General features: G+C 38.2%; 1 non-coding gene across 1 annotated transcript; it reads right to left on the bottom strand.

Moving 5' to 3' along the window:
- Nucleotides 1–3,664: 3,664 nt before the first annotated feature.
- Trnay-gua lies at nucleotides 3,665–3,753 on the bottom strand. Its single transcript is given in 2 exon segments — nucleotides 3,665–3,700; nucleotides 3,717–3,753. It is a non-coding gene; the product is annotated as a tRNA-Tyr (tRNA).
- Between the last annotated feature and the right edge of the window lie 4,437 nt (nucleotides 3,754–8,190).

Here is an 8,190-nt window from a genome sequence, read left to right on the forward strand (position 1 = left end):
TTTGTGATTGTTCCGGTTGGGATGGAACTGGAGCTGGATCACGAAGATCATCAGTGTTTGGAACTACCTTCCGGAGGGAGGGCCATGCTTTCGGGTCATCGGTTGCTGGAGGTTTCTTGCTAATTATTAGTGGCTTTGAGGATGTAACATTTCGTCTCTTTTTAAGGAGTTCAAGGTACTTTTGGCGCTCAGGGCATTGACGATAGCTGGCAGCGTGTTCATTGAGACAGTTGCAGCAACGCACTGGATCAACTTTTTCCTTTTTTGTACATTCTCTTGAGCTATGGGGTTCGCAACATTTGACGCATCTAGCTGGCAGATTGCAATTTCGAGAGACATGGCCGAAGCCCTGGCATCTGTAACACTGCGTACCGTGGGATGTATTGTTTTTAAAACGTTTGATCTCAACTGCGCAATTTCCTAAATACTTGATTTGGCGGAATTTACCAATATCCGAACCTGCCGGAAGTTCAGCCAGGAATGGGGGACATGAGCTTGCATTTTTAGATGCTGATTGCAATTTTCTCACATTAGTTCCTTCAAAACCGATTTCGGCTAGTTCTTGAGGCAGAGTTTCTTCCATATAAGTTGGCAGTCCTTTAATTACTACCTTATAAGACTTCTCGTCTTTGCGGGAGAAGGTGTGAAAGGCCACTTTAGCTTGCAAAAGTCCTTCTTTTACAAGACGATGACACTCTGCATTGTAGCAGTGTACGGCGACTTTATTGTTCCCTTTATATTGTAAATGAAAGTTTTTATCGAACTTTGCAATGAGGTCCTGGATAGTTTGGTGTGTCCAATTTTCCTGGATGCTTATAACAATAGGGGGTATTTGACCAGCTTTCTTCCTTGGTGCTATAGCCTTACGCAGAGGCTCAGACATAAGGTCCTCTTTTTCGCTGGGCAAGCCGCTGAAGCGATTGCTGGTTGGTAACTTAGGAGAGTTTGTCGTACCTTTCTGGATGGCAGGACGCTTCGGGATCTGCCATGGCTCGGTGTAGTCATCTCTAGGCCGCTTGCTCAGGTTAGGACTTGAGGCCGTCCTTGTTAGGAATTTATCCATGACTTATCGACAAATTTGCCGATTGTGTTATTTCCCATCACTACTAGCACGGCAAAAAAAAAAAAAATACCTATTGGGGTACAATAACTGTACAACAAACTATTCGTAAGTCATACATACACCCGCCAGCTGCCCGTTACTAATCACAGATTAACAAAATAATTATTATTCGAAGTTTTAAAACACAGATTCAAAACATTTTACTTAATCTGTGAAAGCAAATGTCAAAGGTACGCACATGACACATGACAGCTAAAATTTGACGTTGGAACTAAAATCAAAACAATAAAAATTTTAAGTTCAGGTAGAAAAAGAAAATAATTAATATAAAATAAAAGCAGCAATAAGAATTTTAACTAGGTACCTATCATGATACTATGACCGAAGATCACGCAGACTTTTGGATCGTGGCTCGTTTCGGACGGGCTTTGGTTGATGGGGCTTTCTCGCTCTTAAGTCATCCCCTTTTGGTTAACTATACCACTTTGTAACACTCTGTATCATTGGGTTATACATGTTCACTCTTGCCGACTTCATACAACATAATGGTGACTATAATGACCATTTTGCAGTAAGAACTTTCTAGAAAGCAGACAGGAAGTAGCGCCATTATCTTCAGCGATCGCGACAGTTTCTATTCAAATTAGGAACAGTTTTCCCTCCCTTACACCTACATTGTATCTTTAAACTTAGGTAGGTAACCATTGCGTCCTTATAACGAGGAGTGTAGGTAAAGTATAGAAATGAAGCGTCATTGTATTGGTGGTACAGTGGTAATGTTGCTTGTTACATTGCTACAAACGTGGTATGGTGAGGGTTGGTAAGGACTAGACGACACGTCAGGGCCCTGTTTCCGGTTCTGTGTATTCAAATACGTTCAGGTTGGATGTTGTTTGCGATAAGAAACTATACTTCTTGCTTCGGTGCATATAAGTACAGTAAAACTATAAAGTCCTGAAAACGAAAGTGGATTCTAAATAATTGTTAAAGACCGTATTTAATGGAACTATTATATTTATTTAAGGACAAATCCATTTAAAAGCCATTAACAATCGGTATTTTATTTTTAAAACGTACTCGTATACATGTAAAAGCATGTAAGCAAAGTAAGTACATAAATAACTGTCAAATGATAAAAAGACTTAGCAAAATCGCACTCTTTATTGTCATAACTTTATAGTTGGACTGTACCTATTTAGACTTCTCAACAAGTTCTCAACTGATAACATAAATTTTGTTATGTTATATTAAGTTCAGCCATAGGCCATAACTCATCGTATACATGAGTGGATGAATATCAAACTGCCATATGTCCACCTACCCGAAAAATTGACTTTTTGATTTGGTCGTATTCTCGGTTAAAATGTCAGTTTGCCTATGCCCTTCAAGTTCCAATAAGTGCAAGGCATCCATGAGAAAAAAGCCGTTAAAAAAGGAAGTTTTTTTCAAATCCTTTTAAGTCTAACCGTTTCGCATTACAAATTTTCACAAGTCCATTCCGGCCAATCACAGAGCGTAATTTTTTCAACATGGCGTCATACTTGGTGAGAATTTCGAGGCTGTGGTGTGTGCTCCCAGTGTTTTATAACGAATATGAATGAAAATGTTGAGGAAATTGTGATTGTGGACCCTGATAAAGCTCGGAAAAGGAACATATAGAAGAGTGTAGCAAAAAAACGACAGAAAACTATGGAGAAGTAAGTTTAAAACCCCTTTTTTCCAACCCACGTGTCAAACACAAAGCATTTTCGTTGTAAACACAGGGCCGTATCGGATAGAATATAATACGGTAGGTAGGTACTTTTCTACCGATAAATTTTGGTTGATTAACTTCATTGTATTTAATAGAATATAGACTATTTTAGTCTTACTGAGTCCGGCCCGTGATATTAGCATTTTTCAAACAACTATAAGTCCTTATGACTCATATCAAAACAGCATAAGTCTTGTATGGGCATATCAAACTGCTATAAGTCCAAACTGTTTATTAACTTTTACGCCTTTCTATGAGTGTTATAATGGATTTGTTTATTAAAATACATTCTTAAGGTCACAAGTCAACTGATTAAATCACGGGGTAAGTTCTATGACCATTAAATAATAGAGAAAACAAAAACCTCAATTTCCCAAATTTTGCGTGGACGTGACATATGGCAGTTTGATATTCATCCACTCACATAGTAATACTACCCATCTAAAAAAATATTTGGTCCTAGGCACCTTCACACATTTTATATGTTGTTTTCCCGATTATGATCAAAAACTCATTGAACTGAGTGAAGTGCGATGTAATTATAAATGCCGCATTAATTTTGAATAAATTTGTAGAAATACTAAGACGTTACTATCGCGTCGATCAGTGTAAAACTTGCTGGATGTAAGTGAGATTTTCGAAGACTTATCTGCTTAGGCCTCTGGCTATTATTATTATTAACATGTAAACTACATACTTACACAGTATATGTATAGATAAGAACACTATAGAACAAGTAGGTTAATAGGGTAAATAAATATTTATGTAAAAGTTTATCTGATCAACTAACTTACCTCGCAAAAGTACCTATAACTGTAAGCTATTCTAAAAAAATACAAACAAAAAATTCCTTCGAACCGGATTTGAACCAGTGACCTATGGATGACAGTTTGTAACCAGCTACAGTCCACCGCTCTACCAACTGAGCTATCGAAGGCATGCAAGAAACTGCAAATTTTTGGAACAGTTTAAATAAATCCAATGCCATTCTTCAAGCCGTGGCTGGTGAAAGGCGATCGCTCCACTTTTGGTGACGAAACAAGATTTCGCAACTGCTGGCTTGTATTGCCGCTTTGATAAACAAACGAACCAAATAGAGTGTCGGTACAAAAGAAACGTCTCGACAAATAACACCTCACTTTCCAAGTGAGCTTTTATTTCGAATTAGTTCAGTAAGAAGATCTGTGCCTTTAATCATTGGTCGCACATTATTATCTCGATTTGACAGTAAACAAAACCGGTCAGTATTTAGCTTTATTCTTGAATGTGATACTCTATCTTGCTCGTTTATTGTTTATCAAAGTTTGGGGTTATTAAGTTACCTCCTTATGGTAATCAAGAAAATGTAGGTATGTATATGCGAGACTATTTACGATTGGACCCTCCCTAATATCTCAAGCTCAACTCAACATTAATCAAAGTAATTAAACAGTGACATATCTCAGATAGATTTTAATGCATCTTGCATCCCACTTCACAGTAGTTCGTCACATTTCCATATTAATTGAATATTGTGGATTTAAGGAGTGGAGTGTGTGAGGCTAGGTGTGGGTGCCTAGTGTAGTCTGTGTGTCGTCGGGGTGCAAGTGCAAGTCTCGACGGATCACAGATTATGGAGATTGTGTGAGCATGTCGAACTCCTTGGCAGTTCTAGTCTGTGGCACAGCGACGGTGAGCGTTATGGTAATTCATTGAAAGGTGAGGAATGCTAGGGTAAGTTGCCTCGATTTATATTGCTATTACGTAACGATAAGCTTCAGTTTGGTCAATCACTGTGAAACCATCTTCGATGTTTGATATAAACAATTAACTTAAGTATGTTTTTAAGTAAATAGGTACGTATGTAGGTATAGTAGTAAACCCAATAACGTCGCTTAGGCCGTCTCAACCGTGTGCCGCGAGTCCATATAAAATGTACTTACGAAAATTACAGGAAATATGCCAGCGGCGGCGTTTGTGGCTGTGGCCGGTGGCCCGTGTGCAACGACACTTAGGCCTTACATACTCCTAACCTTGTCCAAACTCAGGTAGGACCAGAATCTGAAACCTTCGCCGTTTCTCCATACATTTATGAAAATCCGTTTGGTCCGATATCTACAATACCGACAGGTGGACGTGCACCATTAAACTGCTCATGCATAAATCAAAAGACTTGTCAAACAGAAAGTTCAGATGGCGCGGCGCGGCCCAGGAGACGAGTCTTCGCGGGTTAATTCGATCTAAATGAATTATTCCCGCGGAGGTGCCGCCATATTGACGCAGCTAACTTGCCTAAATAGTTTCGTTCTCGACATTATTGTTCAACTGTCGGTGAAGTTGCGAAGTGACACAATAGTCGCAAAGTGGTAACTTTGCGAGGATGTGACTTATTGAGCGCGTCATTTAGCTGAATTATTTGTGTCTTCGGAGTTTTGTGCGTTGTATTTGTATCTACGTTTAGATAGGCGTATATATTCCGGACTACGGTAAAATAGTGTTTACTTGGATTCGTTTTTTATCCCTTATGTAAGAAATGTAAGATTGTAATATTTTTCAGGTAACATAAGGTTTGGCTTGACATTTACCTGAAAAATATTTAGGTTTTATACCGGATGGGATAATGAATAATCTTGTAAATACCTAGTGTCACTTGTCAGATTCAGATAGGACAGGCTTATAAATGAAACAATCTAACGGTCTTATTCATAAAAAAACCTTAAAGTAGGTTTACTGAGCTTAATAGTTACGGAACACATTAAGCCTATTTGAGGTTTCGTAAAAATCTCTATTCATAATAGTTCCGTAAACCTTCAATAACTATAGTGATGCTAATAGATTTCACAGACCAAACATTTTGACATTTACCCTATTAAGTTGCCGGTCCGACGAAACCATAAACAAAAATAGCGAAAACTTTCATTCATTTATCAATCTCTATTATCTATGTTAGCCACGGCGCGGCACTTAAAAAAGTTTACGTTGGCTTAAAGGCGCAGTTGGCCAAGCCAAAACCCACAAAAAAAATAATTAAATTTTTACGTTACCATGGCAACTTATTTTCAGCAAATATTAACTCACAACAAATGTCAAATCGTCAATAAAGCAGAACAGCTGTTGACCGGCCGCCATGTTTTTGTACAAGAGGAGGTTTACGGAAGGTGTATTGTAGGGTCCAGCCAACTTTAGCATATCAAGGTTTTACGAATCAGTTGGAGAGTTCTTTAGCGCTATTGATCGTTTATGAATAAAGTTTTTTTGACATTTGCTTATAGCAGGCCTATAGGTCTCCCGTAACTTTTTATGAATAAGACCGTAAGTAAATAAACCACTCAGTTAGTAAACATCTGTAGAACTAAAATTCAGCGGTACTTTTTAGTCAGGCCTAGTAAAGTGACAGGCCCACACCACCCCATATACATGCAGTGTCATCATAATCGCGTTTGCCCCCCGCGGGCGGGGAGAGGGGGTATACGTTCTGTAAAGCCGGCCTGACGTTCACTTAATTACGTAGATTACAACTTGACATCCTCTAGCACAGTTCCGACTTGACGGCCGCGGATTATAACATAATATCCATTTGTGAGAGCATGATTTCGGCCGTTGTTTGAATTTTATACTTATTTAAGCTTATAATTTCAAGGTGTTTTCACATTTCCTGAAACATTTTTGAGTGCAAATTATCGGTGTAGCTCTGTCAGGTACATACATTTCTTTATTTTCAGTGTAAATGTAAAGGTTTTATTAGGTGGAGTTTAAATTTATTAAGTAAGTATAGCTAGTAAGTATAAGCAATAAGGCCGCCTTTTTGTACTGTTTTTATTTTTAAGTTTTTATTTTGTATGTTGTTCTATTTTGGTTTTTGGTATTGTATTGTATTGTATAGATGTTGTATTTGGAATTCGCTGCACCTATTATAAATTATGAAATCTACAAAAGTCGGTACTAATAAAAATTAAACAGAAAACAGATCATGTTCGTTTAGTCGACCTCTGCACCACACACCACACGTACCTATACAAACTTGTGTTTGATTTCGCAATGCCGTGACAGCTGTCACAGACAATTATTAATCAAAGTAGCTCACCGTCACATGAATACAGGTCTTTTTAATTACGCCGTCGGCGATCATTTTTCACTCATAATTGCCATTTTCATATGGACAGTCCTCGCTTTAGCTAATCACCATTGTTAATGTAAACATTTATGTCAGCCCTCTTTAGAAAGTAGAACATGACATGACATTTAAGCTGGGAAATATTTTCTGGGAAATGAATTTTTTGAAGTTGCATTGGAATTGGAAAAAACAACTTTTCCAGGGGAAAACAATGATACGTTTTTCATGATGCGGAGCTCGCAGGCAAGAGCTAGTTATTCAGTAAACTCTATGGAAGTATTGTCAAAAATACCGTCGGGTTTGAAAGCTTGGATTTACCTAAGCTAATGGACAAACAATTAATTTATGGCTTTTTGGTGTAGGTTTACAAAACAGATATTATTCCCGATTGCACACTAACTTGATAATGCGTGCCGATTTTCATATAACGTAAAAAAATGCTACGGCTGTACTGCTACTTGTGATTCGAAGCGCAGGGGCCGATTCTAAACTCCGCGGCAATAAAACTAAGCATGCGACAATTTGACGGGCCATAAAACTCCACGAGATTTCCGACCAAGTTTACACGGCTTTAGTCGCGCCGTTTGATGTTTGCAGCTCGCCTAGAATAAAAAACCTGCTTGTGTATAGCTACTCTGTATTTTTTGAATGAGCTGCATATCCCTTTCTAGTTGTACAAACCTCTTCGGGGATTATAGCAAGTATAATATTTAACTGATTTAATATAAGTAATTATTAGTGTTCGTCATCCGTCCATCTATCTATTTGTCACATCACAGCCGCCACTTTATTCCAACGCTATCCATTATAGTTAGTAAATCCCATATATAATATGTATAACAATCATTTCTTATAATGTTGTTGAGAAAGACACGTATGTGCCTAAAAGGCTGGGTAGCAGGCACTGCCAGGCACTAGACAAGCGTTGTGCCGACACCATTCGTACGAAGCCTAAGCCCCGCTTATGCCGAGCACTGAGAGCCAAATACCGGTGAGGCGACGCTTGCGGCGTTTATTTGCATGTAGTGATGCCTGTGTCTGTTATATTAATATCGATATCGCTATTTAATGGTAGATTTATACATTTGGACACTTTCAATATATTATTGTGTAAGAGCATGTATAAAATCTCATCTATCATCTACTGTCACAAGTGTATTATTTACTTCAGTTTACTTTACAGTTTTACTTACGTCGATATGAACATCATCAGGTCCTGTGATCCTTTATGATATCTCGTTCCATCTTGGGCTGTGTCTTTGACTTCATGCACGGTCATAC

The sequence above is a fragment of the Plutella xylostella genome, chromosome 13 (assembly GCF_932276165.1).
Source record: "Plutella xylostella chromosome 13, ilPluXylo3.1, whole genome shotgun sequence".
In the NCBI taxonomy this organism is placed as follows: Eukaryota; Metazoa; Arthropoda; class Insecta; order Lepidoptera; family Plutellidae; genus Plutella; species Plutella xylostella.